Here is a 17,550-nt window from a genome sequence, read left to right as displayed (position 1 = left end):
TATTGTCCTTTGCTACACCTCCCGCATATAGAAGGCTGAGTCCTCTTATCCTTACCATTTTTAGAGGAGACATTATTCCTAGGAATTCCTTGTCTTTAGTCCCTCCTTAGATGTCCTATTCTACCAAATTAAGACATTTGGCATTTTGGTGTCTCCTCATACCATTAGAAATCGCTTCTCCAAGCCTTAGTTCTATAGTCAAATGTTTCAACATTCATTGTATGCAAGATTCATTTATCCGTTGTTGTTGATCTGACTTTTAAAGGCCCAAGGATCTTATTACATTCTAAGTTAGCATTTTCAAAAACCAAAGATTCAATAAGTATACTATTAGCTTCACGGTCCTATTTGTACAGTCTTAGTTAATCTTTGTAAGAAGTCACTAAAAGATTCTCTCTAGCCATGTTTAACTCTCATATATGATTCAATTCTCTTTCCTATTTCTGAATTCTGTCCCAAGCATTTAAAGCTGCTGTGCTGAATAGGGACAAGGTGTGTTCATCATAGCAAGCCTGTTCCTGAGGATCAGAGTAATGACCCTCACCAAAAATTTGAACTTAGGAATTCTCAAATTCGTTTGCTTTCCCCTGTTATTCTAAAATTTTGCATCTTCTCTCAAATAGCACTCCAAAGCAGCTGAGGTCCATCTTCTATGACCACTGAGATTATCTGAAACCAATCATGTGGAGTTACCTTATTGCTTGAAGCCCATGTTTTCACCATTTAGCTGACAAAAAGTGAATGTATCCCATAAGAAAATACTGCTTGTTTAATTTCTTTTAGATTGCTCACGTGTATTGGTTCCCACGTATATTCTTTCATTACCTTAGGGTACTTTGTGCCAGATGGTCTTTCTGAGGAAATTACTGGATATGTGGTTAAAACTCTATGTAAGTCATCCCGGGGTCTGGCACATACTGATGAGGCTAAATTCTGTCCTTGTACCTTCTGTCCCTGCTCATCAGTTTCAATAAATTGTTCAATCTTTTCAGTTCTTTTTACTTCTGTCTTTTGTAAAGTCTGAATCTTCTGTCCAGTGTTCTGTTCGAATGTCCTCACTAAGGATTCCAAAGTATGAAACTTGTCCAGTAAAGATAACATCTCATCTTTGGACATAATTTTGATGGTGTGCATATTAGCTTCCGGGAGAGATACCTTATCCATCAATCTATCATACCTTTTCAACAAATTCTGATTGTTAAATTCAACAGCACAAATTCTTTCTGATAATTCTGCCAAATTAATGCTATCCCTCTCCATAGTATTGATCTTCTCAACTAGCTGTCCAGTTTATTAGTCTGTAAAGATTGTATTATTTCTAAAAGTACCTCATTCTTGGTCCTATTATCAAACCATTTTTAATGACATAACATGAACACTAATTCCTAGAATCAAATAAAGGGTTGTAGAAGGGAAATACCAAAAGCCTTATAGAATACCATTCATAGTATAAACAAAATAATTATTGAACTCCTGAATAGTTTTGTTATCAGTAATTTTTGCAGTTTTTCAGATCATACCCATCATAAGGCAATTACAATGAATTGTAGTTGGTATAATAATCGTTTTCAGCCAGCAGGTGTCAAAGTTGTAGCCACATGGCCAAGAGACACTGGCAGCAGCAACATCACAGTGTTGCTTACTTAGGCACTGAAAAATATGCTTTGTTTAACAAATTAAGAACATTTATTACGGCAATCAAACAATTCTGAGAGTTGGGGTCCAAGATAAAGAGAAAACCCAAAGTTTTCTGTCAGTGGAAGTTGCGGACAGTGTGTGCCACGGGTATTGCAGGCAGTGGTGTGTGGGCCGGTGTGTAATGTGTCAAGTGACAGCATGTGGGTTGTGAACTGAGGAACACTGAGCAGCAGCTGCTGCATCTGAGTGTCGGCTGGAGCAGCAAGCAGGAAAGTCAGTGCACAATGCGCTATGCAGCTGGTGAACTAATTCCAAAAAGGGTGGACTGGTCCCCATGTTTGAGCATAGAGATCATGGCGGAAGTTACAAAATAATCCCACACTAGTTCAGAATTACATATAAAAAAGTGTTATTTATTTAGGAGTAGACGCACAGATCACAGTCTTAGATCACAGTACCCTACATGAACAGGAAATAGGAACCAAATCTAGCAGCTGGAAGTGACAGCCAGAAGCAAGAGCAAAGTGCATGCTTTCCAGCTGCATTTAGAGTATAAGAGACCACGCCCAAGTGGGCTGGTATCTTAAAGGCTATTGGCTGAAGGAACTCCCACAGCAAAATTGAATAGATGTTGAGAGAATGGACAGCCTTGTCTTGTTCCTGATATCTAAGGGATCACTTTGAATTTCTCTCCGTTTAGTTTGATGTTGGTTGTTGGCTTGCTATATATTGCCTTTTTTATGTTTAAGTATGTTCCTTGTACCCCTGTTCTTTTCAAGACCTTTATTATGACGTGGTATTGAATTTTGATGAAGGATTTTTCAGCATCTAGTGATTATGTAGGGTTTTTTTCTTTCAGTTTGTTTATATGGTGAATTACATTGACAGATTTTCCTATGTTAAATCATTCCTTCATCTCTGAAATGGAGCCCACTTGATCTTGGTGAATGATTTTTCTGATATGTTCTTGGATTTGGTTTGCTGGTATTTTATTGAGAATTTTTGCATCAATGTTTATGAGGGGGATTGGTTTGTAATTCTCTTTCTTACTTGTGTCTTTCTGTGGTTTGGGTTTCAGGGTAACTGTAGCTTCATAAAATGGGTTTGATAATATTCCTTCAGTTTCTATTATTTGGAACAATTTGAGGATTATTGGTATTAGTTCTTTAAAAATATGGTAGAAATCCGCATTGAAAATATCTTGTTCTGGGCTTTTTTTGGTTGGGAGATTTTGATGATTGTTTCCATTTCTTTAACAGTTACAGGTCTTTTTAATTTGTTTATCTGGTCTTGATTTAATTTTGGTAAGTGATATTTGTCAAGAAAACTGTTCATTTCCTGTAAAATTTTCAATTTTGTGGAGTACAGGTATTTGAAGTATGAACTGATGATTCTTTGTATTTCTTCAGAGTCTGTTGTTATGTCCCCCCTTTGATTTCTGATTTTGTTAATTTGAATATTCTCTCTGTGCCTTTTAGTTACTTTGGATAAGGGTTTATTTATCTTATTGATTTTCTAAAAGAACCAACTTTTTGTCTTATTGATTCTTTGTATTGTTCTTTTTTTCTATTTTATTGATTTTAGTCTTCAGTTTATTTCCTGCCATCTAGTCCTCCTGAGTGAGTTTGCTTCTTTTTGTTCTAGAACTTCCAGGAGTTCTGTTAATTCACTAGTATGGAATTTTTTCCAGCTTCTTTATGTAGGCATTTAGTGCTATGAACTGTCCTCTTAACAGTGCTTTCATTGTGTCCCGTAAGTTTGGGTATGTTGTGTGATAATTTTCATTGAATTTTAAGAAGTGTTCAATTTCTTTCTTTATCTCTTCCTTGACCCAGCAGTGATTCAGCTGTACACTGTTCAGTTTCCATGCGTCCATGGACGTTCTGCAATTAGTGTTGTTGAATTCTAGCTTTAAGTCATGATTGTCTGATAAAACACAGGGAGTTATTCCAATTTTTTTGTATCTGTTGAGGCTGGTTTTCTTTACAAGTAAGTGGTTGATTTTGGAGAAGGATGCCAGATGTTCTGAGAAGAAGGTATATTTTATGTTTGAATGGAATGTTCTATAGATGTCTGTTAAGTCCATTTGAATCAATATATCTGTTATATCCTTTATTTCTCTGTTAAGTTTCTGTCTGGCAGACCTGCCCAGTGGTGAGAGTGGGGTGTTGAAATCTTCCACTATTAGTGTGAGGGGGGGCTTGATGTGTGATTTAAGCTTTAGTAATCTTTCTTTAACAAATCAGAGTGCTCTTGTATTGGGGGCATAGATGTTCAGAATTGAGACTTCATCTTGATGGATTTTTCCTGTGACAAATATGAAATGTCCTTCTTCATCTCTTTTGACTAATTTTAGTTTGATTTTATTAGATATTAGAATAACTACACCAATTGTTTCTTAGGTCCATTTGATTGGAAAATCTTTTCCCAACCCTTTACTCTAAGGTAATGTTTGTCTTTGTACTTGAGGTGTGTTTCTTGTATGCACCAGAAGGATGGGCTCTGTTTTCATATTCCCTCTGTTAGTCTGTGTTTTTTTATAGGTGAACTTGGTTGGGTCCATTGATATTAAGGGATATTAATGACTAGTGATTGCTAGTTCCTGTTATTTTTGTTTTTGGTGATGGTGGTAGTGTTATGTGTCTGTTTCTCTTCTTTGGAATTTGCTGATGGGAGATTATCTATTGCCTGTGTTTTTAAGGATGTAGCTAACTTCCTTGGGTTGTAGTTTTCTTTCTAGTACTTTCTGTAGGGTTGAATTTGTAAATAGGTAATGATGAAATCTGTTTTTTTCATGGAATATCTTATTTCTCCATCTATGTTGATTGGAAGCTTTGCTGGCATTTGTGGTCTCTTATTGTCTGCATAAAGTCCAACCAGGACCTTCTGGCTTTCATTGTTTCTAATGAGAATTTGGGTGTAATTCTGATATGTTTGCCTTTATATGTTACTTGGCCTTTTTCCTTTGCAGCTCTTAATATTCTTTCTTTATTCTGTATGCTTAGTATTTTGATTATTATGTGGTAAGGGGATTTTCTTTTTTTGGTCTAGTCTATTTGCTGTTCTTTAAGCTTCTTGTATTTTCATAGATATATCCTTCCTTAGGTTGGGAAAGTTAATTTTCTTCTACGATTTTATTGAATATATTTTCTATGCCTTTGAGCTATGTTTTTTTTTTCCTTTGAAAAATATATTTTTCTCTTTCTTCAATTCCTATTATTCTTAGGTTTGGTCTTTTCATGGCGTCCCATATTTCCTGAATATTTTATGTTAAGAATTTGTTGAATTTAGCATTTTCTTTGACCAATAAATCTATTCCCTCTATCATACCTCCATTGTCTGAGATTCTCTGTAACGTGAGGGCCAGCTTGTTGGGGTTTCTGTCCCACCCAGTACTCCACAGCCAGCAAGCCACAAAGAAAATCACACAGAGATCTCCATAAGTTATAAAAGTGATTGGTCCATTACCTCAGTCTTCTTATTAGCTCTTGTAGCTTATATTAATCCATTATTCTTATCTATGTTAGCCACACGGCTTGGTGCCTTTCACAGCAGGGCACCTGACATCTTGCCTCTTCGGTGGTCTAGGCAGAACAGGGAGGAATGGGCTTCCTCCTTCCTATCATTCTCCTGTTCTCATCTTCCCACCTCTAGTTCTTGTCTGGTTGACCCACCTATACTTCCTGCCTGGCCAATAAGCATTTATTTAAAACATGATTGACAGAATACAGACAATTCTCCTGCACCACTCCCCCCTCTTTTTTTTAAACAAAGGAAAATATTCATAGTCCATTTTTTGGGAATGTGGGCATAGTTTTCCAGGCTACTTTCTGCTGGTTGGGGGAGCTGATAATCTTATAAGGACCTAAAGAAAATTTAGAGTTATAAACAAGTCCTGACTGGAGTATCCTGTGAGTCTTGATCATCTCAGGCAGCAATCTTGAATCTGTTCTGGACATAGAACTGAGACATCTGGGCCATCTGTTCCTACCGGAGATTTCTCAGGTGGTCTTCCTTGATCGAATCTGATTTTTCTTAATTCATAATGAATCCACAGTCTTTCATTTCCTGTGGAAACAAAAGCAAAATCTCTTCTCCAAAGTAACATACCTTTTGACTTCAATTTTGAAGTCAAAGTATTTTTGAAATACCTATCTTGAATTAATTTAGCAGCATTTTTAAGCAAATATCTTTTAGCAGCTGTTGCTCCTTCCTCAGTATTCAAACAATTCAAAAAGAGCATAATAGCATACAGTATCAAGATTCTCTGTATATTTTCCATCTTTATGTGGCTTTACTTTAACCTGTATTTCTTTTATTTTTACTTTTACTTTTTGAGACAGGTTCTTTGTATATCTTTGTCCTGGAATAGCTCTGTAGACGAGACTGTCCTTGAATTCACAGAGATCCATCTGTCTCTGCCTCCCCAGTGCTGGGATTAAAGGTGTGTGCTACCACACCTTGAACTCATAGAGATTTGTCTGCTTCTGCCTCCCAGGCATTGGGATTAAAGGTGTGTACCACCACACCCAACTACTTTCTTTCTTTCTTTCTTTCTTTCTTTCTTTCTTTCTTTTTTTCTTTCTTCTTTTTTTAAAGGACTTTAACCTTTAGCCTGCATATATTTTTAACACATAGTAAACCACTTAGAGGTTTTTTTCATCTTTGAATCTCTCTTTACTGTATCTTTCTCTCTCTCTTTATGACCACATGAGTCTTTAATTTACCAAACATTATGGGCAGAATTAAAGCCCTGCAGAAACCCTAACCTGCAGGTTCCCTCATGTTCTCTTGTCTATCTCTTATATTCTGATGTTTATACTTGCATCTCTAGTTCCTAATTTCTTAGAGTTTCTCTTTCCAGATTTCATTCAGTTTGTGTGGTTTTATTGTCATTGTTGTTGTTGTTTCATTGTTTCTATTTCTGTTTTCAAGCCTTGAACCATTTCTTTCACCTGCTTAATTGCTTGTTCTTGGTTTTCTTTTTTTTAGATTTATTTATTTATTACATATACAATGTTCTGCTTGCATGTACAGCTGAAGGCCAGAAGAGGGCACCAAACCTCATTACAGATGGTTGTGAGCCACCATGTGGTTGCCAGGAATTTAACTCAGGACCTCTGGAAGAGCAGTCAGCCTCTGAGCCATCTCTCCAGCCCCCTCTTGGTTTTCTTTAAGGGATTTGTTGATTGTCTGCTCATCTCTTTCACCAATTAGAACAGGTGGAGCTGTGTTTCAGAGGGAGTTTCTTTTCCTCTAATTGATGTTTTGAGGGGGGGGTCTCTTTCCTATAATTGGGGGTTGTGGTTCCATTGATCACTCCTTCAGGTATAAGCAGAAGTAGAGTCTTTGGTGGTTGTTCTTCCAAGAGGCCTATAGATGGACATTCCTCCTGGTGTTGGCAGTGCTGAGGCTGAGTCTCTCTGGTGGTCAGATAATTTCTGGAGGCCACTGCTATGGGTGCAGCCTGCCACATTGCTGCTCATGCTTCTCCTCCCAGCAGCCTGGCCAGGCCCTCCCACCACACTGCTGCTAACACTACTCTTCCTGGAAATCTGACCACTGAGAAGTCTTTTAATAACACTAGAGAAAAGACTTCTACATTGGGGTGTATGTTGGCCTAGAGGACATTTGCAGTCTTTGTCAACTATGATTCTTTCTAAGTTCTATATGCTAAGTATAAAACAAGGTTTTATGGGACTCTCTGGATCACATGTGAAAAATTGATGTTTTCCTCACCCTTTCTAGCTTGCACAAGCCTTCCACCCATTTTGTGTCTGCCCTTACTTTTAACAAGGAAGATATTTACATGTACTTAGAATCAATCTTCTCTTCCATCCAGCTGAAACTTCCAGGGTATAGCCAGGTGATGGCAGCACATGCCACTTTCCAGCACTTGGGAAACAGAGACAGGGAGATCTCTGTGAGTTCAAAGTCAGCCTGGTTTATAGAGTGAGTTCCAGGACAGGCTCCAAAGCAACAGAAAAACCCTGTCTTGAAAAAATAAATAAAAAAATAAAAAATAAATTTAAAGAATTTTTCAAAAAGAAAAGAAAACAAATAACTTCTATGGAACTTCAGTTTTTTTCTGGACACTAACAGCCCAACTGTAGACCCAAGTGCCACGACTGGGTACCAGGACATCGCTTGTGACCCTTGCATACCCTGCATGCCACTGAGGCTTCTCTGAGCTGCTTTCTACACTGATGAGCAGTGCTGCCTCTTCAAGCCCTCCATCCATCCATGAAAACTTATGACCCTTCTCTACCCATAGTCACCAATACATAGATGTCACAATGCAGTCTGTGGGAAGGGGCAGCACATGTCTCTTGTTCTGTAACCTATTGACCTCCTTGTCTCAGAAAATCTCCAATATGCAACTCTGTGAGCTTTTATGTATCTCTCTGCCTTTCTACTCTCCCAATCTCTATTACTAGTCATGAATAAATCTATGGAGCTTTGCCAGGAGTGCTTTGACTTTAGATGTAGGTAGGTAGGTAGATAGATGGATGGATAGATAGATAGATAGATAGATAGATAGATAGATAGATAGATAGATAGATAGATAATAGATAGATGGATGGATGAGGGGAGAAAGAAAGAGAGAGGAAAAGGATTACAGAGTTCATGGCATTCAAAAACTTGCCTTCCTTATCTGAAAATTTTCTTCAGTAGATTATCCTGACTCTGTCTACTCATGAGATGCTTTCTGCAAGGAATCATCACACTTGGCTTGGGTGGGCAATGGATCAGATGTATTCAAATCTCTGATAAACCTTGGGTGTTTGAAGAAGGGCTCCAGTTACTGAAAATGTCCTCCATAAACCTGAATCTTCAAAAGAAGAAGCCCTTGAGGGTCTGTTACATTTCTTTTCACTTCTCTGATAACAGGTGTGATGATTAATCATGATTGTGTTCTTGCTTGAATTAAAAGACAAGTAGGGGATCAGTAAAATACACCCCTGGCTCCGTTTGTGACTGTATTTCTAAGAATGACAAGCTCATGGGTACTCTGACCTATTACATGGTTTAATTCACTTATGTGTTGAAGATTTGAATAGACTTTGTAGAGGCAAATCCTCTTTGTAGAAGGCAAATCCTGGTCGGAGGAAGTGGATTGTGGAGAGTTGACTTTGAAGAGTGTCTCCTGACTCTGGCTCCTCCCTGTGACTACTTTCTTTGCTCCTTAACTGCCATGGCATAAACAGATCACTTTCACCATCTCATCTATTGTGTTTCTGCCTTACTGCAGACCTAAGAAGGAAAAATCCAGTCTATCAAAGACCGAAACTTCCTAACCCAGCAGTTCTCAACCTGTGGGTTGTGGCCCCATTGGAAAGGAAGGTCAATCAATCCTTTCATTTGGTTGCATATCAGATAGTTACACTGCAATTCACAATGTAACAAAATTGTAGTTATGAAGTAGCAGTGAAATTAATTTTATGGTTGAGGTCACCACAACATAAAGAATGGTACTAAAGGGTTGCAGCATTGGAAGATTGAGAACTATTGACCTAAATATGAACCTAAATAAATCTTTCATCATCTAAGTTGATTTTTTTCAATTATTTGTCATAGTTATGAAAAAGAAAACCTGACTAATACAATATTTATAGACAAATGGAAGTCCCTGACAAGTAAACATACACAAGATTTCAAAACACAAAGCTGTAGCAGAGTTCTCACGGTTGATCCAGTATCTGTAAATAACAACAGCCTAAAATGAGGATGAAGTTAATATTCTATTACTACAGAGGACCAATTGTAACAGGGTCATAGACCTTAGCTGGGCCTGAGACCTTAGCACAACCGACTCCATAATGGAAATATATCCTGGCTGTAAAAGTCAGCACATAGATAGCATCACCAAAACTAAAACAAAGACCTAATCCATCAAAGTCCATAGTTCTGGGAAAGTCTCTAAATGTCCTAACCTTGATTTTTTGGCTTCTGAAGTTCTGCATCTGGCTAACTGTTCTTGTTAACTGAAGTACATCAGTCCAGAACATGGATTTTGTGTTTAAAAGCTCACCCAAAGGAAGGTTTGATGCTAAGCTGGAATTCCAAATACCCAGTGTTGCTGCCAGACTTCTAATAAAGATTTTTTTTTTTTGCTTAAATCCATGTCTGAGCAGTCTTCTCTGGTGGATACTCCAAAATGCATTTATTGAAATTGCTCTTTTGGGACAAAAAAAAAAAGAAAGAAAAGAAGGAACGGGGAGGAGTGAAGAAAGGAGTAGGGTAACGAGGTGGGGGAGAAAAATGTAAGGAGAGGGAGGTGGGGGGACAAAGAGGAGGAGAAGAAGGAAGGGAAGAAGGGGGAAGGAAAGGGGGAGGAGAGGGAGAGCAGTGGAGAGGGGAGGAGGGAGAGGAGGAGGCTATAGAGTCTATCCACTGATTTATTCTCTTCACTGATTGGGAGGAAAGACTTTGAAAGGATTATGGTGATCAGAAGATGGATTGTGAAGAAGAGGGATTCATTCACCTTCATGACGTTCTTATTCCATTTTCTGATGTGTAACAGAATATGAGACTAAGAAGTTTGTGAAGAACAGAGATTTGGACCAGTTCTGGAAGCTGCAAAGTTCAAGGCTGAAAGGCCAAATGAAAAGACAAGCATCAAATGACAGCAAGGGTCTGAGAGCCAACATATAAAACTCCAATATGGCTGGGCAGTGGTGGCACACACTTTAATCCCAGCACTCAGGAGGCAGAGGCAGAGGCAGAGGCAGGTGGATCTCTGTGAATTCCAGGCCAGCCTGGTGTGAGAATCAAGTTCTAGGACAGCCAAGGCTACACAGAGAAACTCTGTCTTTAAAAATAAAACAAAACAAAACAAAACACCAATGTGTGCACCAATGGCATTAAAAGTGTGCCATTTACTATCTATCTCAACAATTTTCCTATAAAAGCTTCTAATATTGTTTATATTGTATGCATATGGGTGTTTTAACTACATGTATGTCTGCTGATGAGGTTTCGGTCCCACCTGGTCCTGCAGCCATTCAGTACCAAAGAAACACACAGAGGTCTACATTAATCATAAACTGGTTGGCTTATTAGCTCAGGCTTCTTATTAACTCTTATAACTCATATTAGCCCATAATTTTTATCTGTGTTAGCCACGTGGCTTGGTACCTTTTATCAGCAAGACATTCTCATCTTGCTTCCTCTGCATCTGGATGACACCTGCAGACTGAGCCTTTCTTCTTTCCAGAATTTTCCTGTTCTGGTTGCCCTGCCTATACTTTCTGCCCGATCACCCTGCCTAAACTTCCTGCCTGGCTACTGGCCAATCAGTGATTTATGGTCTTGTATCCTCTAAAGATTTGTTAATTGTATTTTAATAACAAAACATGGCACTTAAAATGTTTTAAAAGCTTAGGACTTTTCTTGACAATGAGACACATCTGTTCCTAGCAGTACCAATTACTTTAAAAAAAAAAAAGGAGGGGCATCGAAGAGGCTGTTCATGGAGTTTGTTAGCCATTTGGGCAAAAAACCGCTCTTGCATGAACTGCCTGATATTATGCTATATAAACTGAACATACAGGACCCACAGAGAAATGACTGCTAAATTTGCCTAAAGAAGGTGAGACCATCCTTTGGGGTTCTTGATTCATTAAAGAGTCTGTCAGACATTCTACAGAACACACAAAAAGCAACTGACAAACTACCAATATGGGCAAAACTGTTTTTAAAATTTCCTCCTTCATAAAAAAATCTGATGGATATTATGGACCTGTTGGCTAAAGATGGATGCTCCAATGATACAAAAAAACTTTGGGTCACTGTCCAGGCAGAGAGATGTCTTTGTCAATTCTAGAGTTTGAAAGTTGCTTACAATACACTTCCTGTTTACTTAGGTAATATTATATCCTTCTGGAGTCTTTGATGGAGTTAAAAAAATAGTTATAGTCTTTCCTAGTTATAATAAAAGATAGAGTAGATATAAATATTGTAATTGTAAATATTGCTTAATACCTGTTTTGTTGTATGTAATTTTACTACGTTGAAGTTAAAACCTTCCTTTTTATTTAAACAAAATAGGGGAGATGATGTGGGAAATCCTTCTATATGCATGTTGCTTTTATTGGTTAATAAATAAATAAACTGCTTTGAGTCTATAGCACAACAGAACAGAGCTAGGTAGGGAAAACTAAACTAAATACTGGGAAAAAGAGGATGAGTTAGTCAGAAGACATCGAGCCACTGCCCAGACATTCCAAAACTTTGCCAGTAAGCCACAGCCACATGGCGATACACAGATTAATGGAAATGCGTTAATTTACTATATTAGAGTTAGCCAGAAATACACTTAAGCTATTGGTCAAACAATATTTTATTGCAAATAATAAAGTTTCTGTGTGCTTATTTCAGGAGTCTGGGCGACCAGAAACACACAAGCCGACTCCTACTACATATGTCTGTCCACTATGTATATCTCCTACAAAATATTTGGAGAAAATACAGCAAAACAAAAGAGTCTTGTTCAAGCCCTATTTAGTGCTCCAGTCCCTTCCCTGCCCCCTTGTGGTTGGGTGAGGCCTTGCAACCAGATCTGACCAACCAGCTCAGAAGCAGTGCACATCTCTTACAGGATGTATTTAATTGCCAATGTGACTTTCTTAGGAGCTATATTTTCCCTCTGGCATGGTGACCAATGACATTTGAGATGGCAGCTGTTCTGTTAGCCTTGGTTTCAGTGCGATGGTGATGCTCAGAGATCTCTTGCTAACCCCTTATGTAAGTGAAAAATAAATCTGTTATTTTAAACCATTGAGATCTGGGGCTTGTTTGTTTTAACAACATAGAGGAGCCAAACATGACTGACAGACATTGACGTATGAGGGCAATTACAAATAACCAATGTGTTCTTTCACACGGGAAAGCCAAATAAATGATTATGCATGCAGATTATAGATTATGCTGTTGGCAGTGTAAACTGCTCTTGAAGAATATTGAGTGAGATAGGGAACCGCTCATCATAGAAAATTATAGAATGTATTAAATAAATGTATTCATGAAATTATATAAAAAAAAGTTTGCACAGTAATTGCTCAGTGGTATTGGTTATTGCAGTATAATTAGAAACACATAAATAATGAGCCATCCCAGATCTAACATGAGTTACGTTCTAGCTGAGGCAGTCCTAAGCTCTGGCTTGTGCTGTCTTGTAGTTACAAGGCAGGGGGTTCTGGGATGCCAACCTCATTCACCATACCTGCAGGGCATGATCAAGTCAGCAACTGACTTGAACATTGCACCCTTGGTATATGAGAAGCTGTGGGTTTTGAGCTAAATGATGCCACAGAACCCACTGGCCAAAATCCCAGGGTTGCAAGCTGCAGGCAAGGATGTGGGAAGGGCCACCCACCCACACCTACTCACCGACTTGTCCTGAAAGCCCCTGGTTTACGCTGCAGATGCCTCAGCTGCTGACTGGAACCTAGCCTCTCCAACAGCTGATGCAGGGACCCGATGACGCAACCTGGAAGTGTGGGGGAGTAAAGTCTATGGAGCAAGTGTTGATCAACTGGCACGGGGACCAGATGATGAGCACTTCCTCGGAACTCAGGAAGGGAGATGGGATCACGCCATACTGTCTCTCTTTAGACATCCTGCAAGACCCGGCAGTCAGTTTCACTTGTCACCTGCTGTGGTCAGCTTTCTCACCCACCTTCTACTTTGTCACCTTCCTCCACAGGATCTGACTCCTCCAGCAAAGCATGTGAAGGAGTAGCCTCAGGCACTGTCGTCCAGGAGTGGCTCCAAGAAACAGCAACACTTGTGAAGTGACTCCTGTGTTCTACTCTCTGCTGTCCTCACTGCAGTACACAGCCCTGTCTCCCTCCAGCATCAGCTCCAGACCATTCTAGGAAGAAGCAGAGGTGAGGAGGTGACACAGTCTGAGCACAACACTGGAGGCGCTAGTATTTGACTGCCTAAATTGGGGCAACGCTGTCAGGACTTTAGATGCCCTGTTACAGGCTTCCGACATACAGAGACAAGAATAGAATACATTCCACTTCTGAAACCCCAACAGTAGCTAGAAGACTTGCTGGTCAAGCACTGATATCTGTGCCGGCTAGTTTGATGTCACCTTGACCCAGTCACTTTGGAACAGGGATCTTGGGTGGAGAAAATGCCTTCAGTAGATGGGTCTGTGCGCAAGCCTGTGGGGGCATTTTCTTAACTGATGGTTAGTGTAAGAGGGGGCCCACATCACTAGTACTGGTGCCACCCCTGACTGGTGGGCATGGGTGCTATAAGAAGGCAGTCTGAGGGCTGGAGAGTTGGCTCAGAGGTTAAGAGCATTGACTGTTCTTCCAGATGTTCTGAGATCAATGCTCAGCAACCACGTGGTGGCTCAGAACCATCTATAATGAGATCTGGTGCCCTCTTCTGGTGTGCAGGCAAACACGCAGACAGAATACTATATACATAGCAAAATAAATCTAAAAAAAAAAAGAAGAAGGCAGATGGAGTAAGCCTTGAACAAGCAAGTCAGCAAGACGCGTTTCACAGTGACTTCTACTTCAGTTCCTGCCTCAGACTTCCGGCCCTGGCTTTCTAGGGTGACAGAGTGTGACCTGAGAGTTGTAAGATGAAATAAATCGCTTCCTCCCAAGTTATTTGCAGTTACAGAGTTCCTTCAGAGCAACAGGACTCCTAAGGTAAGAGCTTAACCATTGCTCTGCTGTAGGACGTTTCTTCACTTTTCTGTAGATGGCTCCCAACACGTACAAACCCAGCACTAGCGATCAGCCGCGTCTCCCTGGCGCAGGGATACGTTTCCGTTTCTCCGGGCCCCTGGCTGGCTGTCAAGACCTTCGGCTCTGGCATGGTCTGCGCCAGCTCTGGAGTGGAGCCTTTTGCAATGGTCGACGCCAGCTCTGGAGTGGAGCCTTTTGCAATGGTCGAGCCAGACTCCTGTGTGGGTGTCCTGTTAGCTGGGAGCCACCTGCTCACCGACTCTTGGCCTCCCTTCACTTCCTGACAACTGAGCTTGTGCGGTAACTCTTGCCCTTAGGTACTGACCCTTGGCCTATGGCAGATCTTCTCATCTCCCACGTCCTCCCTAACCCTCCCAGTAACCCCTAACTGCCTAGAGCTGATTGCATGCAACTCTGTCCTCTTTTTTATCTTTTTTTAAAGACTATACTATTTTTTTCTTGTTCACACCTAAGTAAGTAGCATCTACATCAGACTGGTCACAGAGAGCTCTCACCAGTGCATGTGCCACCCTAGCCACTGTAACATCTATTAAAAAAAACTTGAGTTTAGTTTTCAATGATCTTGTACTTGATGGAAGTAGAAGCTGAGGAGGTACTTAAAATGTGACCGTGAAACCTAACAGAGAGGTTATGTATGTGAGAACAAATTCCGTTTATAGAAATACCAGCAATAGTTTGTTGAGCACCTACTGTATGTCAAAAACTAGTCCGGGAGTTTAAAAACTTATTTAATCATCAAAACAGATGTATGTGCCTCTTTTCACTTTCTTTTAGAAAATGATGAGATATTAAATCCGTTGAATTTTGTTGCCTCTGTTTGACAGGTTGGATGTGTTTCCCACAGGCTAACGTGCTTGAGAAATTGGTTCCCAGTAGGAGGCGCTGTGTTTGAGAGGCTGTAAGACTTTTAAGTGATGGAACCCAGTGGGAAAAAGTGGGTCTGGAGTTGGGGGCAAGTACTGAAAATAAGAGCCCACCCTCTCTTCTGGCCCCTGTTGCTCAGGTTCCTGGTCCCTTGAGAAGCGGACAGGAGCCTTTTACCCCTGCCATCATGTCTTCCCTAGCAGGATAGGCTGCACAATAGCTGCTCAAAGGTGAACCTAAATATTTTTCCTCCTCTAAGTCTCTTCTAATCAGGTGTTGAGTCAGATCAATGAAAAAAGCAATTATTACATGTTGCATGTTGTACAAGTCAATCAAGTCGGGCCAGTGGTGGCACACACTTTTAATTCCAATACTCGGGAGGCAGAGGCAGACGGATTTCTGTGAGTTTGAGACCAGGCTGGTCTACAGAGCAAGTTCCAGGACAGCCAGAGCTACACAGAAAAATCCTTTTTCACAAAAACAAAACAACAACAACAAAAATCACTCGGTGCCTTGAATTCATTCATCAGTCCTGTTATCTCCTTCATAACAAAAATAACTATGGATTTTTTTATTCTTAAATTACGTTTATTTATTTTGTACGTGTGCATGCAAACATGTGTACGTGTGTGTGCACGCGCGTGCATGCATGCATGCACAAATGTGCATGCCACAGTAAACATGTGGTGATCAAAGGACAACCCACAGGAGTTGGTTTTCGCCCTGAACCTTGTGGGTCCTTGGGACGATGAGGTCATCACCTTTGGCATCCGGTGCCTTCACACACTGAGTCTCTATAGACATTAATTTTAATGTGGCTTCAGAACCTTATACTAGCGATCATCTCCCAAACTCGGGAGCGTTTCTTGGCAATCCGGCCACAGTCTGTGTTTGTTGAGAAAATGAGAAAGGCTTGCTCGTACACTGTGACCTGGTTCAGGATTGGAGGCTTACATCTCAGTTCACTTCTCCAAAAGGGTTTTGAAAACCTCAGGGCCATTTTGAGACAGTGGATTCCCATCACTGCTATAAGGACTTAAGAGGTGAGGAAGGCAGCAGGGTTTAATTGGATGCCAAGTGCACACATGAAGTATTCAGCTTTCTTAAAGAACTTGTAAGTCTTCAGAGAGTCCCCAAGTAATTGGGATTTCATTTATATTTGGGTTCCCAGGGATTTTCTTAGATTTATTTGATTTGATTTCATGTGTTCTTATGAATGCCTGCATGTCTGTGTTTGCCCCACAAACATGCCTGACGCCTAGAGGAACCAGAGGAGATCACCTACAACTGGAGTTATAGGCAGTCAAGAGCTGTCTGATGTGGGTGCTGGGAACTGAACCTGGGTCCTCTGCAAGAACAGAGAGTGCCCTTAATCTCTGAATCAGCTGTCCTGGCACTGAACTTTAAAAAGAAACTGAATTATCTAAACTTTAGGATGTCAATTTAAAAAATATTCCTGATTTTTCTTTCTGTAGAATTCTGTTCTTGTTTTAGAGAGAGTCTCCTCAACAATCTTAGATAGAATCATCTCACCATAAAAATAGTGAATAATGGTATTATTATTGTTGCTGTTGTTATTGGTATTATTGTTGTTATCTATATTTACTATGTATCTTACATTTACTATGTAGTTTAACAAGTACAGTGAAATTCAAAGCTCAAGAAACCCAATTTTATTGAGAAACCTATTGATCTTAAACTAGCAAAGAAATCTACAAGGTAGTTTGTGTATATTACTCTAAGGATATTACATTCATATATACATATTTTAGCTAAAAAAACCTATATGCGTACCTTCAAAAGCAATCTGGAATAAACAGATTTCACTGTCAGTGCCTGTATAATCGAAGCCCCTGAACGAAGATAATAAACATGATGGTAACTAATACTGAATATGCTGAGCACAAATCCACAAGGTCTGGATTTGCAGGTCTTGAGTGCATTTGGTGATGCACACCATACATTTTCACCTTTTTTTTTTTTTTTTACATCTAAGAGTTGCTATCAAAACTTGGAGCTCCCGTGTCCCTACCAGCACATTCGCATGCCAGGCCCACCCACCTACAGCATTGTGGAAAGAACAGAATTAGTGGGAATTTTTGAAGTGTTCTGAATTTTTAGGAAGAAAGCCATTGCATAAGCCTTTCTCTTTTAGCAGCATACACAGATTCCCCAAGGAAAAAAACATTCTGTCTCACTTCACCTACTCACCCCTGACGAAATCCTTCAGCCCCCAAGTTCACTGCAGGAACAATGCTCTTGACTCAGACGACAGCTATTTGCAAAACATTTCTTGAGACTTCCTGTCTCA

This window comes from Myodes glareolus, chromosome 6 (assembly GCF_982192425.1).
Source record: "Myodes glareolus chromosome 6, mMyoGla1.1, whole genome shotgun sequence".
NCBI lineage: Eukaryota > Metazoa > Chordata > Mammalia > Rodentia > Cricetidae > Myodes > Myodes glareolus.
The sequence above is the reverse complement of the archived record's forward strand: the minus strand, read 5'-3'. Positions refer to the sequence as shown.